Genomic DNA, 13,963 nt, shown 5'->3' with positions numbered 1-13,963 from the left:
AATGAATTGTAACTTTAAAACTTTAAAAAGGGGGTAAACCCTGTAGCTGGCTGTATACCTTCGATATAACAACGTGGAATGAAGTAAACACTTCTGTTGTATGTAGGCATATGAATTTATTAAAAAATCCTTAAAATTTATCCACGAAGGAGTGGAAGTACGAAACGTTTTCGGTCAGACTGACCATCATCAAGTTGGTTCGTAATCTCTCACCTGAGCACAAGTACTTACCTTGTGCAATTTTCGAGCAAGGATAAAATACATTCACATGTGATTTTTAAATCTTAAGACATCGACTTTTGTCGATCACGTTTTAATATAGAATGTAACAATAATGTATTTTAGAGGTTTTTATACCTATTGGAGTGGCTAGTTACAATTACTTGTACACTGGACGTTTACACTGATGATGGTCAGTCTGACCGAAAACGTTTTGTACTTCCACTCCTTCGTGGATAAATTTTAAGGATTTTTTAATGAATTGTTGTCTTTTAAAATGAATAACTATTTTTAAATAGGTACATAGTGAGTATCTCGTAAATAGGAGACATTGTCTAAGCTAATTATTTTAAATTTACATATTTATCTGTACTTACTAAAACAGAAATAACTGGAATGCAAACATTATTCGTCCTTTTAATACAATATGTCGATTCATACGTGCGGCACCTTGTTTACAATGATTATACAAAAATAAAAAACAAACACAACAAGGAAATCAAAATGTTGTCAACTGTTTTATGTGGGACGATCTGAAAAATTTCCTCATTATTCTTTTCTTATTGATCGGAGGAATCTGCTATCAGTTTTTTTGGCACAATTTATTCACAACAATGTTTTGATCGTTTTCTTAGGAACACATCAAAAGAATAAATTTATTTTCTTGATTTCGTTTGGTGGTAGTCTCTAAGTAAAGTGGGAAATATGTTCGTTCTTAGCATTCTGGTACGAATTAACAATTTTTATAATTCAAAACACAAACAGAAACAAAACCATAATATATTTCCTCGATCTTTCTCGTTCTCTTTCTCTCTGTCCTCGATCTTTAGTGATAATTTATAAATATCATGATGTATAAAAGCCGATGAAATATTGCCCAAAATTATTGCGAGACGTATTTTTAACAGTTTTCTTTATCAGTTAGAGGTCAACAAGTTGGAAAACAGGAAATGGTCTAAGATATCTTTATTTCAAATAATAATATTGAAGTGTTCAAAGTATAAAAATTAATAAACTATTGAAATTATCAAAATGAGCTTGACGTGAATTTCCTTTGCATGCATTTATTACTTCACGTCAAAAAAGTATATTTTTTCAGTATTTTTGCAAAAATGAAAAGGAAATAATAATTTTTCCTTCTTAATTTATTTATTTTTCTTCACGAAATTCCCTTGATAGTCTAAATTTAGATACTATCGTTTATAAATAAATTATTTGCGTAGTTTCTTATTTGCCAAAGTTACTATCCTTTTATGCCAAGTTATTCCTTCTCTGCTTAGCTAAATTTCTATCATTTTATTCTAACCTTTTTTTTACGTCTCCTTTTATGTTTTCTTTTATTTGATCTAGTTTGCCTAATTTTCATAATTTGGCTTCTTCTTCATTGTGCTCAAATCTATTCAAAATATGTAGTTACTTGTCTGGTTGTATATTAGATATTGTTAGATTATAATTTTTATATTTTTTATTATTTTATTTCTGCTTTTTTTTATTTACGGGTTCCTACTTACTTACATTATTTTTTATTTAGTTCTTCGTCGTTCGTATAATCCTTTTGGATTTTTTCTTATACATAATTTTGATCTACAAGTATTAATATATAGTTTCACCGATCCTCTTAGTCTCTTTATGAGTATAATTATTAGTATAATTATAGTTTATTACATAATATTAACTTTTATAATTGTATACTAATACCGAAGTATTGGAAATAGTCATGGAAGGATTATTTGTTTATATTATGGGATGCAACAAATTATATAAAATCTGTCCAAATATTCAATTCATAAATCTGCATGTTTAATCGTTTCGCCACCGTTTGGAACCAATAACTGTTACTCAAAAGTTTATTTGGATTGCCAATGGTTTATGAGATAATGCCATTAATGTTTGTTGTTGAAAATCTTTATTTCTGTATTGAAAATCTGTATTCTGTATTTTGAAAATCGGTATGAATTGATATTTTGTTGAAAATGAGTGCATTTACTTTCTTTTTGATGAGTCACAATAATGTTCTGAATCTGTTTTCTTGTAGCATGTCAAATTGTTATGATAAATATTATGTTTATTTGGAACAATGATTATTATAGAAACGATTTCTAGAGTTGAAACTAAAATGTCAACAGTAGGCAAAAATGAAATGGTGTGACCAGCATGCTGGATCTTTTGCCCGCTACGTTGCCTTCAACTATTATTGATTCCATGCCTTCTCTTCTTCTAGTTATATGGTCAAAATACCTTAGTATATTTTAGTTGATAGTTGCGGTGAGTCTAGTTTTTATATTAAGTTCTTCTAACATTGAACTATTTGTGCAACCATGGTATGGGCAACATTCTACGGTAAACCCACAGTCCTGAACAGGTAGTGCTCCTAATTTATATAATTCTGGATAGGATCTGTGAATACAAATGAAATATTTACCAATAATTGTTTTTTATGACGATATTTAAATTCCAATTTATTTATATAACTTCTCATCAAAGAGCCACGTTTCTGCGACCATTGCTTGTTTTCTACGTGTAATTTTTGGACTAAATTTAAATTTTTGCTATCCGTGTGATGTAGTAGTGCTTCAATTTATTTATAGCCCAAATTTGGCTTAAGAACAAAAAAGCTTAGAAAAAAAATTACATCGTTCTCTATGATATAAATATCTTTTTCTTTACTTTTTGTAAAAGAAATTGTTTGTAACTCGAACTAAAAATATGATAGAGGCGTCGATAAAATTGCTTTTTAAAATAATCCTTTTGACTAACAAACATCGAATTGTTTACCAAAGAAAGATCGAAGACTTAGTCTAGGTCCTTACAAATTTTGAATAAATTTCATGCAACCCTCTGGCTTAATTTCCGAACGCTCACCATGCAAATCCGAGGAATAAATCTTTGCAGGGACTGGTGAAATTTCCGTCGAAAGACTAGATCATCTTTTTACCTCATTAATAATTTTCCAGGGTAGCGAGAGCCGAAAATCGATAAATGCATGAAAAAACTGGTCCATGCCATTTTATAAAGACGTCAACTTTGTCGCGCGGTCACGGCTTCAAAACTTTTGTTAGACATGGAGGGGAAGCATTCATGATCGATGCCATTTCGAAATTAATTAGATATGAATATCAGGCTTTCGGATAGGTCGCAGTGTCTCTTAAATATTCCTGCACATCGTCCAGATATGTGAGTTTAGGTCACCCCTTTCTTTTTCTTCTGACCGGCGTGTTTAGCGTAGCTATATTAGGAGGATCACTTTCATCCATCCGCATAACGTGGCCCACCCATTTTAGGCGGTTAATTTTGATGGTTTTCACGATATCTGCGTCACCAAAAAGTCTATAGGGTTCGAAATTATACCGCCTTCTACACAGACCCTGTTTGTTAACTCCATCATATAGTATATGGTCCTTAATACTTTTCTTTTCAAAGATTGATAGTAACTCTTCATCTCGAGTCGTTATTGCCAATTTTGGCAAGTTTCCAATCAGTAGATGAGCACTGAGCGTATCATATATCTATATTTTGGAGCAATACATAGTGCCTATGAAGCAATTTTAAGAATGCAAAGTTACCTACGTTTACCTTTTAAGTTTACCTTTTAAGTTACCTACTTTACTTACTTCTGCTTTATTATGATAGGGCTCCACTTTCCTCTTTGCTTAGTTTGTGCTTATAATTTATTGGAAACGAATCGAACTTGAATTGACTATTTCTTGTTGTATTTTTACATTACATAAGACAGCATTTGCAAAGTTCCATTTTCCTCAATGATAGTCCTTATAAAATGTGCTAAAAATAATAAATAATGCAGTTTCGTGACTTCACGCACACGATCATTTCTTGTATCCCCTCCAAGTACTTGCACACAGCGAATACGCCTACTAATGGTAGGCAACCAATTATTCAGCCGCGTACTATAGGTGAACAATATTTATTTTTGTAAATTATAATTTTAATCGAAAGTAGTTGGTAATTATATTTCTCTACTAATTAAAATAAAAAAGGTCGTAGAAAAAGTGTAGTATTCTACCCGCTTGTAATGGCTATTACTAACTCTGATGAATTCCTTTACGAGCCGAGCTTCATCATCATGAGTAATAGCCATTATTACATACTCGTTGAATAATATACTATTTCCTTTACTTTTATAAAAAAATATGATAGAGGCGTGGATAAAATTGCTTTTTGACTAACAAACATCGAATTGTTTATCAAAGAAAGAATGCGAATGCAAATCCGAGGAATAAATCTTTGCAGGGACTGGTGAAATTCCCGTCGAAAGACTAGATCATCCTTTTACCTCATTAATAATTTTGCAGGGTAGCGAGAGCCAAAAATCGATGAATGCATGAAAAAACTGGTCCATGCCATTTTATAAAGACGTCAACGTTGTCGCGCGGTCACGGCTTCAAAACTTTTGTTAGACATGGAGGGGAAGCATTCATGCTCGATGACATTTCGAAATTAATTAGATATGAATATCAGGCTTTCGGATAGGTCGCAGTTATGAGTGGCGGCTGCACAATTTCGCTCCAGTGTCGGACACTAAGGTCGCGGTGATAGTTCCTGCTCGGGCGGCCCTTTGTCTATGCCGATTTGACTTCTTCGAATTTGTTGGTTGTTTTTTGCGTTCGGACGTTTTCATCAGTGACGATGTGTCGACGGAGAAGGAAGTTTGGTTTATTGCGAATAATATATTGAGGTGAGTATTTGTATACCCTTTTTTAACGGTGCGCTTATACAGAGTGTTCCAACGAAAATTTGACCCCCACCCCAGTAACTCAGAAACCAAGAGTTTTTTCAGAATAAAAAAAATAACATGTCAATTTGTGTTGAGGGGGGAACGAATTTTCATGCAAAATTCGTCCCCCTTTTCCTGCCCTGCATCAGCCCACCAGTTTTTTAAATAGCAAGTGTAGCGAATGGCACATCATTTGAAAGGTATTTGTTTTCTCTACAGGACCCTCTATTTTTTTTAATTTGCGGAATAATCTTAAAGATAATTTTGAATTTAAATAATTTATAATAAATCTGTTAAGTCCAAAATTATCTTCAAACATATTACGTAAATTTAAAAAAAATAGAGCGTCGTTTAGAGAAAAAAATTACCTTTCAAATAATGTGCCACTCGACTACACTTGCTATTTAAAAAAAGTGGGGGTCGATGCGGGGCAGTAGCGGGTTAAATTTGAGAGCATGAATTTTGCATGAAAATTCGCCCCCCTTCCATTAAAAATTGACGTGTTTTTTCAATTTTGAAGAAACTCTTGGTTTCTGAGTTTCTGAGGGGGTCAAATTTTCGTTGGAACAGACTGTATAATTTTTTGAGTAATAATTGTTCGACAAAACGAATGTATTAATCTGGGGTAATTAGGGGAGCGATATGAAGCAATTTCAAAATAATGTGACAATTGAAGACCTAAAGGGGCCTTTAGACCCCTAGAATATAGAATATTTAGTAGAAATATTGCTCAGCGATATTTGTGAAAACAGATATATTACGTATGGCCTGTCAACAATAATAAAAAATATTTACTGCAATATTTCCAGCCATGCTTGTTGCATTATATTTCCGTTTTAGATGAAAAATACCTTTTTGAAATATTGACGAGACGAAGTCAAAAATAAAAATGTCCGACATTGTACAAGTTGCTGCGTCCTTAGTCGTGCTGCGACGATAAAAGGAAAATAAGAAAATGTGGATACGCCCCTTTTTAAGTAAACGCGAAACAATGAGTAATTTAACTATGGAAATAATGCTAGATAATTATTTGCTTAAGAATTTTACAAGGATGTCAAAAAGTGATTTCGAACTATTGTTTTCACCCAATTTTGAAAAAATGTAAAAACGTTGAATTATCCACGTCCGTCCGTCTGTCCGTCCGTAAACACAATTCCTCCGTCATTATAATATGTACCAGTCAGAATGACAAATGAGCTGTCGAATGAACACTTATTTCGGTTTTCGCTTTAGAATAAGTGTAAGGGCACCTATTAACCAGCGGTTAAAGCTGGGAAAATTTCCGGAAGGCTTTAAATTATAAAAAACGGTACTACTAAACATACTAAGATACGCCCTAAATGAAAAATGATTCGGTTATTTTGGTCTTCTGTAAAATCACATCTTGCCACTAATGAATTCCTGTTTTTCCGCCGTCGCGATATGAATTGACGTAAAGTTCACGAAGAGTTCAAATATCGATTTGCGATTCTGCTTTCGTCCACTTTGGGTGAAAGTAGTGGTGAAACCTATGACTTATTACGAAGTCCAATTATTACTTTTTGTGTTTTCATTTGACCACACATTTATTTTTATTTGTATGTTTGACAAATCCAAGTTAAATTTCAACAGAGTAGCCGAGCAACATGCAAGATTTTCCACAGCAGTTCGAACTTATCGGCAACGCATCAGCCACTAACTGCAATAGTGTTAAAATACCAGCAATATTTCGGCCACATGGCTCGGCCCTACGGCGATATTTTCATTAGATGCTGCAATGTTGCCAGCAACATACCGAATATATATTGCCGGCAACATATTGCTTTAAAAACTAGCCCGTCTAAATGCCCCTTAGTGGAAGAAGAATGTATGTGACATTCTCTAAAATTTTGAGTTTTCTATTGAATGAAGGTGATATAATGTGACTTCTCTATCATATGAAACTTACACCTTACACTGTACCTCTAAAAAGCTTAATCACAATGCTATTAAGCTTTTTAGAGGTACAGTGTAAGTTTCATATTGTAAGCAAGTTATATATCACCTTCATTCACTAGGAAACTCAAAATTTTAGAGAATGTCACATACCTCCTCTTCCACTTACATAGGTCTTCAATTGTTTCGGCAATATTGCTAGTAACTGTTCCATATATTCCATATATTGCTCCATGCCACTGATACGAATTGGCGAATATCCAGTGGGTATATAAATTCAAGACAATTCAAGACAATTTATTATATTTATCTTGCCTGCATTTTTCTGCTACCTGTCGCTTCCGCGGGAAGAACTGAATTGTTAATTGAAATAAATGCATATTTTTATTTTGATTATTACAATTATTTTTAAATTGACCACACTCACTTTGAATTTTTAACACCACGTGTAACAAGGAAAACCATGGGAAAACAGGTATATTTTTATGTGTTGTATCTATTTTTTGTTGTATCTAGAAAATTTGTTTTTTTTAGCAGTCGGTTTCTTGTTTTTAAAAGAAATTGTAAAAAAACTTTTGGTCTGCATAGACTTTGAGTTTTTTTTGATCATTCTGAGCAAACAAAGGTTTCTTGAAATGGTTCTATAAAGTTTAAACAATTTTTTAAACAAATTTTAAAAATTAAGTTCCTTGCCTAGGACATATTTTTATGTTTTGTTGGATTATTCTGAACAAAAAATGAAAGAATTTTATCGTTTTCGAGTTAAAATCAATTTGAAATTAAAAAAAAAGAAAATTGACAATTTTTTTAAAGCTGTAAAAACAAACAAAAATATCATGTTTGAAATTAAGTGCCTAAATTCAAGATTAAACCTTCTATCAGCTTCCTATAAGTATTTTGGCCTTATTTTATTTTAAAACATTTTGTTTTAGTGTTTAAATAAAATCCTTATTAGAAAAGGCGAACAGTACGGCAGTGGTTTATTCATAAATTTATAACTACCAAGCGCACATAATGTTTTCTGTTCAATAACAATTATTAAAAAACAATATTTTAAATTAAAATATTTATCGGCCAAAATAGTCCAAAATACTTATCGGCAACCTATAGAACAAGGTTTGAACATGTATTGAGGCACTTGTTCAATTTAAAAATAATATTTTTTACTTAGATTTTTGAGCGCTACAAATATTTATTTTTTGTTCTTTTGTTGCCGTTTAATATTCTCTGGGAAGCTCTTCGGAATGATGCAAATAGTGGACAGAATTATAAGTATTTCTAAATCAAAAATTTAACAAAACCTAGCTGCTTAGGCATAATTAATTAGGCATTATTAATTGATTTTATTGAAAAAGGTAAAACTAGCAATAGGTAGTCAATATGATTGTGCGTTATTGGAAAACTGCAGTAGGAACTCAATCAGAAAGAGCTCTATATGCAGAAGAAAAAAGTATTGTTTCTAAAATACAATGCACCGACTTACAAGAGCGTTATGGCAAAGGCAAAAATTGATGAGCTTTCTCGTCCAGTTTATTCTCCTGATTTGGCCCCCTCCGATTATTATGTGTTTCCAAATCTAAATAGATGGCTCGTAAATAAAAGATGCAGTTCGAACGTAAAGATAATTCACAAAATAAACACCTATTTTACAGAGCTTCCAGAATCATATTATTCTGACGACGGTATAAAGAAGTTGGTAAATCGTTGGAATTATTTAATTCCAATGTGGAAAATATTACAAACACAGATGATAACAAACACGGAAACATTACAAAAGATGCAAAAAGAAGTAGTATCTACCCAACACTATATGAAGGCAAGAGAAATGAGCTACATTGGACACATAGTAAGAAATAAAAGATATGAGTTGATGAGATTGGTTATACAAAGGAAAGTGGAAGGAAAAAGAGGACAGTAGAGTCGACGCACATCCTGGTTGAAAAATTTTATAGCAACGGAGTGGAAAAACAAGAATTCAGAACTGCTGAAGACAGGGTAAAATGGGCCGAGATGATCGTTAATGTTCGTAAAGAATGAGGCACACGAAGAAGAAGAAGACTGTTATTTGTGTTCGAATACAATTTCATTATTTTGATATTTAAGACTCCTAACTATGTTCTACAACTACCCCAATAAATGACCGTTTTGGAGTGTAATTTTCAGGGGCAACTCGGAATTGCATGAAAATTTGGATTTAGGTTCTACTTACCCTCCACTTCAAAGTTGAATTTGTGCCGTTGGTTGCTTTTACTTGGGGGGTGACAGACACCCCTTCTCAGGGAGTGAAAAACGCGTGTTTAATGGATACATTGACAGATTATAAGCAACTTTCGTTTATAAAGTTTTTTACGTAAGTCAATACTTTTCGAGTTATTCGCGATTGAAAATGTTGATTTTTCGACAAAAAAAACTACGTTTTCAGACCGTTTTTCGCTAATAACTCAAAAAATAAATATTTTATCGAAAAAATTGTTCTTAGCAAAAATGTAGCAAATAAAAAGCGAAAAAAATGGTGTATCAATAAAGTCTATAAATTGAGGAAAAGCAACGTTGTAGCTCATGAAAAATACGTTCTTATTCGTCTAATTCCAAATCGAATAATTCAACGCGAAATCACCAAAAAATTAAGCACTTTTCGGGAAAAGCTTATTAACATTTTTATATTCGTTTTTTGCAAAAGTTTCTAGCATCAAAAATGAACGAGTTACACTGAAAAAAATGTTGGCCCCTTTTTGGGTAAAAAAAATCGTGAAAACCTCCCTCTATTTAGCACCCTAAATAAAATTAATCGTTACCGGTTTACCATTTATTTTAACTGTATGTGTATTGTTTATATGATCTGTAAGTTTGATTGGTTTAAAGTGCTTATTTTTAAAAAAATTTGGTCTTATAGTAAAAAAAATTTACTAAAAATTTTTAAAAAATTCCTTTTTTTCAAAAAACTTAAAAAGTATTAGTGATAAGAAAAATCTTAAAGAGTAAAAAAATGTAGGTTTTGCTATTATAAATATGCTAGTTTCACTTTGTTTTTCTGTAAGACAAAAATTGGTCAAGATAATAATATGGCTGTTCAAAAATTTGCATACACTCGTGATTAGTGACCCGTTCAAGCTTTTTCAACTATAACCCTTTCAAAAATAAGCACTTTAAACCGGTGAGACTGACAGATCATTTAAAAAATAGATAAGTAAGTATATTGTTTTTAAAGCGGTAACAATTAATTTCATTTGGGGAGCTTAAACACTGGGAGATTTTCATGATTTTTTACCAAAAAAAAAGAGGACCAACTTTATTTTGAGCGTAACTCGCTTATTTTTAATGCTAAAAAATTTTAAAAACAATTGAAATAAAGCTTTTATACACACTTTAAAAAAGTGTCAATGGGTTTTTCCCGAAAAATGCTCAATTTTTCGGGGATTTCACCTTGAAATATTCGATTTGGAATTAGACGAATAAGAACGTATTTTTCATGAGCTACAACTTTGTTTTTACTCCATTGATAGACTTTACTGATACACCATTTTGTTAGGTTTATAAGCTACATTTTTGCTAAGGATATTTTTTTCGATCAAATATTTACTTTTTGCGTTATTTGCGAAAAACCATCTGAAAACATAGTATTTTTGTCGAAAAATAAACATTTTCAATCGCAAATAACTCGAAACTTATACATAAAAACTCTATAGAACAAAAGTTGTTTAAAATCAGTCAATTTATCCATTTCCGGTCTTATCTTGAACATATGTTTTTTCACCCCCAGAAGGAGTGACTGTCAACTCCCAAGTAAAAGCAACCAAGAGCACAATTTCAACTTTGAAGTGGAGGGTAAGTAGAACCTAAATCCAAATTTTCATCCAATTATGAGTTGCCCCTGAAAATTACACGGTATTGCCGTACTTCACGTTCATTTACTGGGCTAAACCGTAAGACCATATTTTTTTGAGCTTAGCACTATACCGCAGCCTATAAAATATTATTGATGATTCAATATATCACCGCTGTAATAAAAACCAAAATTATCATCAAACAAGCCATTAAAGTGATTTATTGAGTGCCTTGATTACGTATTTTTATTATATCTGCTTTGCTTTAAAAACATCGGCTCACTAGGTCGTGATAACACACGGTTATGTTATTATTTTCCGAAACAGTGCACATCCGTAGCCTTAAACTTGACACTGATTCGGGGGTTAATAAACTTCGAGATAGACAATAAAATAAATGCGAAATTAATGCCAGATGGTTTAATGGTGCTATTAATATAAGAAATTATTAATGCAATAAAGATTAGCATATCAGAAAGAAAGCCTCGTAAAAATCGCTGCTGGATTTTTGAGAAGGTTAAAGATTTGAAATTATTGATTAAATACAGTTTATGCAAAATTCGCTCTCGTCTTTGTTAGAAACAGATTCAATTCATAAACGTAGCAACGATTTATTTTAGAGAGGAGTGAAAATGTAACGCAACAAACGTAATGAAAAATGAAAATATGGTGAACATGAATATGTACAGTAAACTCTCTCTTAACCGACACCTCTCTTCGCCGGACACCTCCTCTATACGGACGATTTTTAAAACAAAAATTATTCGGCCATATATGAATGTGTACCCTTTAACTCCCTTCGACGGACACTCTCAACAACGGACGCGGACAGTAAATGATGTGTAAATGCGGACAGTAAATGAAAAAAATTAACATAATTTTTTTCCAAATATTTTACAATATAAAACTATAATGTATATTTTATAATACATTTATTATGTCAAATTAATACAGATGTCCACGACATGATATTTGATACTGTTCATGTTATCAACACTACAAAGTGCATATCCAATAGACGTCGTTGTATTTTTATGAGTGTTTTCTTAAAAATCTTATTTTCGAATTAAATTTCATAATAAATTTTGTGTCTAGTTTTAGATTTTTTTAAGTTTGAAAGAAAAAGTCGATGTGATTCATTATGGAGAGAAGCATAAGTTAAGTGTTACACAGTTAGCTGAAAAATTTGGAATTGGAAAACTTCAAGCCAGTGAAATTTTGAAACATAAAAGTGATTTAATCAATCAGTTTTCTGAAAACGGAAACCTGGAAGCGAAAAGAAAATTTTTGAAAACCGATGGTACTGCGTTAGACCTATAAATAATTGTTTTCGATTGGTTTTGTGAAGTGCGGTCTAAAAATATTCCTGTTTCTGGTAAAATTATTCAAGAAAAGGGATTAGAAGTTGCAAGGGAACTAAGCGTTGATATAAAAGCTTCTGGTGGATGGCTCGAGAAATTTTGAAGCGACACAATATTTCCTTCAAATCTGTATGTGGAGAAAACTTATACCCTGAAAAGGAGAAAGGTACATTGGAGGCAAAGCTTCTAAAGATATGATCATAATTCTATTTTGTAACAATATGATATTCTGATAGAAAAATGCAGAGAGAAAATCGAAAAGTTCAATAGTCAATGTTAATAGACAATGCTGCGTGGTCATCCACAACTTGTGTTGTGGATGGTGGTCTTTTTATATATACATATGGGCCATTCCACGAACATACGCCTGTTTTGGATTATGTACTTCGACAACGAATATTTTACTGTGCAACATAAAAAGTACGAAAGTAAATGGCATTAATAATTATTCCAATAAACAACAATGCAATTTGCAAATTACTTTCGTTCTTCTTATTTTGCACAGTAAAATATTCGTTGTTGAAGTAATCCAAAATAGGCGTATGTTCGTGTAATAGGGTATACATTACATACATGCACTTATTTTTAAAAAACTTAAGTTAACATATTTTTTTCTCTTCAACGGATACCTCCTTTAAACGGCCACTTTATGCGGAACGACTACTGTCCGTTTAAGGGAGAGTTCACTGTATAATGTATTGCTCATTTAATTTGTACATAATCAAAATGTCCTCCATTATATTAATTTGACACTATCCTAAACGATGATAGAATGCTTCTACATATTACATTTCTCCATGTGTCATTAGAAATAATGTGGATTCATTATAATTCTTTGCCTCACCTTGGAACACTTGCAGATTTAGTTTTATAAATTCTACTGTTCAAGTATCTCCAATAAAAATAATCTTTAGGATTCGAATCTGGTGGACAAGGAGGCGATTTAATAGTAAGTACCTAATCTACCAATCCGTCGTTTGAATAAGAGATATTTCGGCGTTTCCAGCTGTGAATAAAGATACTTCCGGCGTTTTTTTATGATAAAAAGAAATTGGTGTGAAAGAAACGTTTTATAATAGCTTACGTCTTAATATGCCTACAGACTTTGCTTTCCTAATTATAACTCATAGATGTCATAAGTAATAAATAACCTCTCATGATGTATTAAAATGATGTATCTGTAATACCGATATGTTGAATTACAAATAGAGCCAAAAATAGAGCTGGAAATTCTCCATCAAACCTTGTTCTCAAATTTATGCTGCTACAATACAAATTTTAAGTATTTATTTAACAACGTCAAAATATATTTTACTGTTTGTTTTCACAGTGTTCCATCTCCAATGTACACTTTTTAGAGTTAATCTACTGACAAAACATTGGTCCTATTAATAAACTTGCACATCTAAATATAAAGTGGTGTATACTAAACCTAATATCACATAAACTGTTACGCTTTTTGCCTTTCAAAACATTTCATAACAAAATGATAAATTTTAACTGTGCAATTCTGGACAGAACTCCCAACATAAATTTAATACTGATCTACTTCGTTAACAAGATATTACCATGATAATTCTCATATACTTTATACTCTATGGCATGGAATACATGAAATTAATGTGAAAAGGTTAAATGAAAGACACACTATTAGAAAATATTTCCGTTGTCCGTTACTACATTACATTGCAGCACAGATATTATACTTACTTATAAAATTAAATTCCAGTTTTGCATTACAAATACCAAAAGTCGGAAATACACCTGGAGAACTTTTACACCATCCTTCTTAGCCATAGAATATGTTTATATAGAACATACTTACTTGTGTACTTTAGACATATTTAAACATAACAGGAGCCACTACCGTTAAAAAAATGTATGTCACTATCAATTTTTCTTAATGTTAACGG

The 13,963-nt window shown here is 31.9% G+C and overlaps 1 protein-coding gene across 3 annotated transcripts in view; it reads left to right on the top strand.

Annotated features, from left to right (window-relative positions):
* The window catches only part of LOC114327685 (homeotic protein antennapedia-like), a 1,165,466-nt gene that overhangs the window by 732,792 nt on the left and 418,711 nt on the right, over positions 1 to 13,963 (top strand). Inside the window, exon 2 of one of the 3 annotated variants that reach the window (XM_028276383.2) lies at positions 4,530 to 4,912. The exons of the other annotated variants lie outside the window; for them this stretch is intronic. The gene's annotated coding sequence lies outside the window, so the exon portion shown is untranslated. The remainder of the gene's footprint in view (positions 1 to 4,529; positions 4,913 to 13,963) is intronic. 3 annotated transcript variants of the gene reach the window in all.

The sequence above is a fragment of the Diabrotica virgifera genome, chromosome 2 (genome assembly GCF_917563875.1).
Source record: "Diabrotica virgifera virgifera chromosome 2, PGI_DIABVI_V3a".
In the NCBI taxonomy this organism is placed as follows: Eukaryota; Metazoa; Arthropoda; class Insecta; order Coleoptera; family Chrysomelidae; genus Diabrotica; species Diabrotica virgifera.
Note: the sequence above shows the minus strand (reverse complement) of the source record. Positions and strands in the feature narration are given on the sequence as shown.